This window comes from Neophocaena asiaeorientalis, unplaced genomic scaffold (assembly GCF_003031525.2).
Source record: "Neophocaena asiaeorientalis asiaeorientalis breed wild unplaced genomic scaffold, Neophocaena_asiaeorientalis_V1.1 scaffold175, whole genome shotgun sequence".
NCBI classification, from domain to species: Eukaryota; Metazoa; Chordata; class Mammalia; order Artiodactyla; family Phocoenidae; genus Neophocaena; species Neophocaena asiaeorientalis.
The window spans coordinates 3000435-3009737 of NW_020175390.1; the positions used below are offsets into that span (position 1 = coordinate 3000435).

At 36.5% G+C, this 9303-nt stretch overlaps 1 pseudogene; it reads left to right on the forward strand.

The window, feature by feature from the left end:
* The first annotated feature begins 7265 nt into the window (after nt 1–7265).
* Nucleotides 7266–8529, forward strand: LOC112413735 (prostaglandin reductase 2 pseudogene; annotated as a pseudogene).
* The last annotated feature ends 774 nt before the right edge of the window (nt 8530–9303 follow it).

The following is a 9303-nucleotide window of genomic DNA, read 5'->3' on the forward strand; positions in this document are numbered from 1 at the left end:
GAAGAGTTAAGACCATGTAGTTGAAAATCAGGATGGCTGATTATTAAAATCATTAATCTGTTGAATCTGACTGAGCGCAGTCACAAAAAAATGCAAGTGCTTTTAACATATGGGCCTATCCTGTTTGTGACAACTCTCTGTAAGTCAATGATGTATGAAAAAGAGAATTATGGAGGACTAAATAGAACTAAAGTACTTAAACTGGACTTGTTTAAAAATGCTGTCATAATTTTAGGACACATTTAATATATAATTCTCAAATATATTCTTCACCAAAAATGTGTTGCTTTTACAAGGCAAAGTGAAGATACATTACTTAAATTTTAGCATTTTCTATCATGTTATTTCCTTAATCTCAGGATGTATGAAAACACATGATGCCATTGATACAAAATGCATATTCTATAAATGAATTGCTAATACAAATAAGGCAATATGGCAGTTCTTCTCTATATGTTATCATATAACAATTATCGTGAGATGGTTATTATTTCCATATACAGATGACAAACTGGGGTTCAGAGAATTTGAGTTGCTTATTAAATGTCATAAAACTATTTTAATCTAGATTTGCTGACTTCAACTTTAATGCTCTTTGACTTAATCCACAGTTACCTTTAGAATGTGCTGAATTATGGGTGGAATTGTGCCGCTCCAAATTCATAGGTTGAAGGCCTAAACCCCAATACCTCAGAATGTGACTGTATTTCTAGATAGGACCTTTAAAGCGGTAGTTAAGTTAAAGTGAGGCTGGAGGAGATTTGTTCAAGATGACAGAGTAGAAAGACGTGCGTTCACTCCCTCTTGCAAGAGCACTGGAATCACAACTAACTGCTGAACAATCATTGACAGGAAGACACTGGCACCAAAAAAGATAACCCACAGAAAAAGACAAAGGAGAAGCCACAATGAGACTGTAGGAGGGGCTCAATCACAATAAAATCAAATCCCATAACCGCTTGGTGGTTGACTCGCAAAATGGAGAACACTTATACCACAGAAGTCCACCCACTGGAATGAAGGTTCTGAGCCCCACGTCAGGCTTCCCAACCTGGGGGTCCGGCAATGAGAGTACAAATTCCCAGAGAACCAGACTTTGAAGGCTAGCAGGATTTGATTGTAGGACTTCAACAAGACTGGGGGAAACAGAGACTCCACCCTTGGAGGGCACACACAAAGTAGTGTGTGCATCAGGACCCAGGGAGAAGGAGCAATGACCCTATAGGAGACTGAACCAGACCTACCTGACTACCTGCTAGTGTTGGAGGGTCTCCTGCAGAGGCGACAGGTGACTATGGCTCCCCATGGGGACAAGGACACTGGCAGCAGAAGTTCTGGGAAGTACTTCTTGGTGGGAGACTTCCCAGAGTCAGCCATTAGCCCCACCAAAGAGACTGAAGGCTCCAGTACTGGGTCACCTCAGGCCAAACAACCAACAGGGACAGAACTCAGCCCTACCCATCAGCAGACAAGCAGATAAAAGTTTTATTGAGCTCTGCCTACCAGAGCAACACCCAGCTCTACTCATCACTGGTCCCTCCCATCCCTCCCATCAGGAAGCTTGCACAAGCCTCTTAGATAGCCTCGTCCACAAGAGGGAAGACAGCAGAAGCAAGAAGAACTACAATCCTGCAGCCTGTGGAACATAAACCACATTTAAAGAAAGACAGACAAAATGAAAAGGCACTGCACCAGATGAAGGAATAAGATAAAACCCCAGAAAAACAACTAAATGAAGTGGAAATAGGCAACATTCAAGACAAAGAATTTAGAATAATGATAGTGAAGATGATCCAGAACCTCAGAAAAAGAATGGAGGCACAGATTGGGAAGATACAAGAAATGTTTAACAAAGACCTAGAAGAATTAAAGAACAAACAACTAGAAGAATTAAAGAACAAAAAACCAGAGATGAACCATACAATAACTGAAATGAAAAATACACTAGAAAGAATCAACAGCAGAATAATGGAGGCAGAAGAATGGATAAGTGACCTGGAAGATAGAAAGATAGAATTCACTGCCATGGAGCAGAATAAAGAAAAAGGAATGAAAAGAAATGAAGACAGCCTAAGAGACGTCTGGGACAACATTTAATGCACCAACATTCACATTATAGGGGACCCAGAAAGAGAAGAAAGAGAGAAAGGACCCAAGAAAATATTTGAAGAGATTATAGTTGAAAACTTTCCTTTATGGGAAAGGAAATAGCCACTCAGGTCCAGGAAGTGCAGAGAGTCCCAGGAAGGATAAAGCCAAGGAGAAACATGCCAAGAAACATAGTAATCAAATTTACAAAAATTAAAGACAGAGGAATTATTAAAAACAATAAAGGAAAAATGACAAATAATATACAAGGGAACTCCCATAAGGTTAACAGCTGATTTCTCAGCAGAAACTCTACAAGCCAGAAAGGAGTGGAATGATATACTTAAAGTAATGAAAGGGAAGACTCTACAAGCAGGATTACTCTAACCAGCAAGGATCTCATTCAGATTCAACAGAGAAGTCAAAAGCTTTACAGACAAGAAAAAGCTAAGAGAATTCAGCACCACCAAACCAGCTGTACAACAAATGCTAAAAGAACTTCTCTAACTGAGAAACACAAGAGAAGAAAAGGACCTACAAAAACAAACCAAAACAATTAAGAAAAATAGGAACATACATATCAATAATTTCCTTAAATGTGAATGTATTAAATGTTCCAACCGAAAGACAAAGACTCACTGAATGGATACAGAAACAAGATGCATATATATGCTATCTCCAATAGACCCACTTCAGACCTAGGGACACATACAGACTGAAAGTGAGCAGATGGAAAAAGATATTCCATGCAAATGGAAATCAAAATAAAGCTGGAGTAACAATACTCATATCAGATAAAGTAGACTTTAAAATAAAGCATGTTACAAGAGACAAGGAAGGACACTACATAGTGATCAAAGGATCAATCCAAGAAGAAGATATAACAATTATAAATATATATGCACCCAATATAGGAGAACCTCAATACATAAGGCAAAAGCTAACAGCTATAAAAAAGGAAATTGACAGTAACACAATATTAGTGGGGGACTTTAATACCTCACTTACACCAAAGGACAGATCATCAAGACAGAAAATTAATAAGGAAACATAAGCTTTAAATGACACAGTAGACAAGATCTAATTGATATTTATAAGACATTCCATCTGAAAACAGCAGATTACACTTTGTTCTCAAGTGCACACAGAGCATTCTCCAGGACAGATCACATCTTCAGTCACAGATCAAGCCTCAGTAAATTTAAGAAAATTGAAATCATATCAAGCATCTTTTCTGAACACAATGCTATGAGATTAGAAATCGATTACAGAGGAAAAAAATGTAAAAAACACAAACACATGGGGGCTAAAAATACATTACTAAATAACCAAGAGATCACTGGAGAAATCAAAGAGGAAATCAAAAAATACCTAGAGACAAATGAAGTGAAGATGATCCAGAACCTCAGAAAAAGAATGGAGGCACAGATTGGGAAGATACAAGAAATGTTTAACAAAGACCTAGAAGAATTAAAGAACAAACAACTAGAAGAATTAAAGAACAAAAAACCAGAGATGAACCATACAATAACTGAAATGAAAAATACACTAGAAAGAATCAACAGCAGAATAATGGAGGCAGAAGAATGGATAAGTGACCTGGAAGATAGAAAGATAGAATTCACTGCCATGGAGCAGAATAAAGAAAAAGGAATGAAAAGAAATGAAGACAGCCTAAGAGACGTCTGGGACAACATTTAATGCACCAACATTCACATTATAGGGGACCCAGAAAGAGAAGAAAGAGAGAAAGGACCCAAGAAAATATTTGAAGAGATTATAGTTGAAAACTTTCCTTTATGGGAAAGGAAATAGCCACTCAGGTCCAGGAAGTGCAGAGAGTCCCAGGAAGGATAAAGCCAAGGAGAAACATGCCAAGAAACATAGTAATCAAATTTACAAAAATTAAAGACAGAGGAATTATTAAAAACAATAAAGGAAAAATGACAAATAATATACAAGGGAACTCCCATAAGGTTAACAGCTGATTTCTCAGCAGAAACTCTACAAGCCAGAAAGGAGTGGAATGATATACTTAAAGTAATGAAAGGGAAGACTCTACAAGCAGGATTACTCTAACCAGCAAGGATCTCATTCAGATTCAACAGAGAAGTCAAAAGCTTTACAGACAAGAAAAAGCTAAGAGAATTCAGCACCACCAAACCAGCTGTACAACAAATGCTAAAAGAACTTCTCTAACTGAGAAACACAAGAGAAGAAAAGGACCTACAAAAACAAACCAAAACAATTAAGAAAAATAGGAACATACATATCAATAATTTCCTTAAATGTGAATGTATTAAATGTTCCAACCGAAAGACAAAGACTCACTGAATGGATACAGAAACAAGATGCATATATATGCTATCTCCAATAGACCCACTTCAGACCTAGGGACACATACAGACTGAAAGTGAGCAGATGGAAAAAGATATTCCATGCAAATGGAAATCAAAATAAAGCTGGAGTAACAATACTCATATCAGATAAAGTAGACTTTAAAATAAAGCATGTTACAAGAGACAAGGAAGGACACTACATAGTGATCAAAGGATCAATCCAAGAAGAAGATATAACAATTATAAATATATATGCACCCAATATAGGAGAACCTCAATACATAAGGCAAAAGCTAACAGCTATAAAAAAGGAAATTGACAGTAACACAATATTAGTGGGGGACTTTAATACCTCACTTACACCAAAGGACAGATCATCAAGACAGAAAATTAATAAGGAAACATAAGCTTTAAATGACACAGTAGACAAGATCTAATTGATATTTATAAGACATTCCATCTGAAAACAGCAGATTACACTTTGTTCTCAAGTGCACACAGAGCATTCTCCAGGACAGATCACATCTTCAGTCACAGATCAAGCCTCAGTAAATTTAAGAAAATTGAAATCATATCAAGCATCTTTTCTGAACACAATGCTATGAGATTAGAAATCGATTACAGAGGAAAAAAATGTAAAAAACACAAACACATGGGGGCTAAAAATACATTACTAAATAACCAAGAGATCACTGGAGAAATCAAAGAGGAAATCAAAAAATACCTAGAGACAAATGACAACAAAAACACAATGATCCAAAAACCTATGTGATGCAGGAAAAGCAGTCTTAGAAGGAAGTTTATAGCAATACAATCCTACCTCAAGAAACAAGAAAAATCTCAAACAAACAATCTAACCTTACACCTAAAGGAACTAGATAAAGAAGAACAAACAAAACCCAAAGTTAGTAGAAGGAAAGAAATCATAAAGATCAGAGCAGAAATAAATGAAATAGAAACAAAACAATAGCAAAGATCAATAAAACTAAAAGCTGGTTCTTTGAGAAGATAAACAAGACTGATAAAACTTTAGCCAGAATCCTCAGGAGAAAGTGGGAGAGGACTCAAAAAAATAAAATTAGAAATGAAATAGGGGAAGTTACAACAGACACTGCAGAAATACAAAGCATCCTAAGAGACTACTACAAGCAACACTATGCAAATAAATGGACAATTTGGAAGAAATGGAGAAGTTCTTAGAAAGTTATAACCTTCCAAGACTGAACCAGGAAGAAATAGAAAATATGAACAGACCAATCACAAGAAATGAAATTGAAACTGTGATTAAAAATCTTCCAACAGAAGTCCAGGACCAGATAGCTTCACAAGTGAATCCTATGAAACATTTAGAGAGGAGCTAACACCCATCCTTCTTAAACTCTTCCAAAAAATTGCAGGGGAAAGAACACTCCCAAACTCATTCCACAAGGCCACCATCACCCTGATATCAAAACTAGACAAAGATCCTACAAAAAAAGAAAATTACAGAACAATATCACTGATGAACATAGATTCAAAAATCCTCAACAAAATACTAGCAAACAGAACCCAACAACACTTTAAAAGGATCATACACGATGATCAAGTGGGATTTATCTCAGGGATGCAAGGATTCTTCAATATATGCATATCAATCCATGTGATACACCATATTAACAAATTGAAGGAGAAAAAAAACATATGATCATCTCATTAGATGCAGAAAAAGCTTTTGAAAAAATTTAACAGCCATTTATGATAAAAAACACTCCTGATAGTGGGCATAGAGGGAGCCCACCTCAACATAATAAAGGCCATATACAACAAACCCACAGCAAACATCATTCTCATTGGTGAAAAACTGAAAGCATTTCCTCTAAGATCAGGAAGAAGACACGATGTCCACTCTTGCCACTATTATTCAACTTAGTTTTGGAAGTCCTAGCCACAGCAATCTTAGAAGAAAAAGAAATAAAAAGGAATACAAATTGGAATAGAAGAAGTTAAACTATTACTGTTTGCAGATGACATGATACTATACATAGAGAATCCTAAAGATGCCACCAGAAAACTACTAGAGCTAATCAATGAATCTGATAAAGTTGCAGGATACAAAATTAGTGCACAGAAATCTCTTGCATTCCTATACACTAACAATGAAAAATGAAAAGAGAAGTTAATGAAACAATCCCACTAACCATTGCAACAAAAAGAATAAAATACCTAGGAATAAACCTAAGGAGGTAAAAGACCTGTACTCAGAAAACTATAATACACTGATGAAAGAAATCAAAGATGACACAAACAGATGGAGAGATATACCATGTTCTTGGATTGGAAGAATCAATATTGTGAAAATGACTATACTACCCAAAGCAATCTACAGATTCAATGAATCACTGTCAAATTACCAATGGCTTTTTTAAAGAACTAGAACAAAAAATCTTAAAACTTGTATGAAGACACAAAAGACCCAGAATAGCCAAAGCAATCTTGAGAGAAAAAAACAGAACTGGAGGAATCAGGCTCCCTGACTTCGGACTATACTACAAAGCTACAGTAATCAAGACAATATGGTACTGGCACAGAAACAGTTATATAGATCAATGGAACAGGACAGAAAGCCCAGCAATAAACCCACGCACCTATGGTCAACTAATCTATGACAAAGGATGCAAGGATATACAATGGAGAAAAGACAGTCTTTTCAATAAGTGGTGCTGGGAAAACTAGACAGCTACATGTAAAAGAATGAAATTAGAACATGCCCTAACACTATATACAAAAATAAACTCAAAATGGATTAAAGTCCTAAATGTAGGAGATTTCCTCCCGAGCTCCTTGGTGGTGAGTGAAGCGCGGGGCTCCGCCGGCCGGGCCTGTTAGGGCTGGGGAACCCGAGGCTGCGTCGGGCCCTTCAGGAGTTATTTTATACAGAAGTCTTGTGAGACAACTGTGCAAACAAGGTGATGATTGTACAAAGAGTGGTATTGAATTCCCGACCTGGAAAAAATGGTAATCCAGTGGCAGAAAATTTCCGAGTAGAAGAAGTAAACTTGCCAGATAATATCAATGAAGGACAAGTACAAGTCAGAACTCTTTACCTTTCTGTGGATCCTTACATGCGTTGTAGAATGAATGAAGACACTGGCAGTGACTATATATCACCTTGGCAGCTGTCTCAGGTGGTTGATGGTGGAGGTATTGGGATTATAGAAGAAAGCAAACACACAAATTTTACTAAAGGCGATTTTATGACTTCTTTCTATTGGCCCTGGCAAACCAAGGTTATTCTAGATGGAAATACCCTTGAAAAGGTAGACCCACAGCTTGTGGATGGACACCTTTCATACTTTCTTGGAGCTATAGGGATGCCTGGTTTGACTTCCTTGATTGGGATACAGGAAAAAGGTCATATAACTGCTGAATCTAATCAGACAATGGCTGTTAGTGGAGCTGCTGGTACTTGTGGATCCTTAGCTGGGCAGATTGGCCATTTGATGGGCTGTTCCAGAGTTGTGGGAATTTGTGGAACACCTGAGAAGTGCCTCCTTTTGACCTCAGAACTGGGCTTTGATGCTGCAATTAATTATAAAGAGGGGAGTGTGGCAGAACAACTCCGTGAATTATGCCCCTCTGGAGTGGATGTTTACTTTGACAATGTTGGAGGTGACATCAGTGATACAGTGATAAGTCAGATGAATCAGAACAGCCACATCATCCTATGTGGTCAAATTTCTCAGTACAACAAAGATGTGCCTTATCCTCCTCCACTACCCTCTGCTGTAGAAGCAATCCGGAAAGAAAGAAACATCACAAGAGAAAGATTTCTGGTGTTAACTTTTAAGGACAAATTTGCGTCTGGTATTCTCCAGCTGAGTCAGTGGTTTAAAGAAGGAAAGCTAAAGATCAAAGAGACTATGATAAATGGATTGGAAAACATGGGAGCTGCATTCCAGTCCATGATGACAGGAGGTAACATTGGAAAGCAGATAGTTTGCATTTCAGAAGAAACCTCTTTGTTATCTCTGTAAACATCTTCATTAAGGAAATACACGGATTGCTTTCCGTTTTGCACAAAGATTTCAAGATACATTAAAAAAACCCTTAAGAGTACAGATACCTTTTGATTTAAATGTGATCATAGGTGATATTTTCTTAGCTGCATAACATAATTCTTTCCTGTGTCTTCAATATCATATATGTATTCTTCATCCAATATGATTATTTACAATAATAGATTGAAGTCAACATGACCTATTTTTCCTTCTTTTGCTAAAACTAATATTACATGAAATTTATATCAGATATTCTGAAACCACTGGAGATTTGATGTAACTGTTTAATAGATCATACAAAAGATTTTTTAAATTAATAACTTTTATTAACTTCATAAGTTGTATTTAAAATAGAATACTTGAGAAGGCACTTAGTAAATATTCAACTGGACATGCTTTATGTAATTCTTGAACTGAAGCTTGGTGAAGAATAAATTGGGATGGTCTTTCCATATTAAAAAAAACAAACAAACAAAACAAAACAAAAAGACCTAAATGTAAGACCAGACACTATAAAACTCTTAGAGGAAAACATAGGAAGAACACACTTTGACATAAATCACAGCAACATCTTTTTTGACCCACTTCCCAGAGTAATGGAAATAAAAACAAAATTAAACAAATGGGACCTAATGAAACTTAAACACTTTTGCACAGCAAAGGAAATTATAAACAAGATGAAAAGACAGTACTCAGAATGGGAGAAAATATTTGCAAATGAATCAACAGACAAAGGATTAATCTCCAAAATATTTAAACAGCTCATGCAGCTCAATATTAAAACAACAAAAACCCAATGATAAAGATGGGCAGAAGACCTAAATAGATATCCTTCCAAG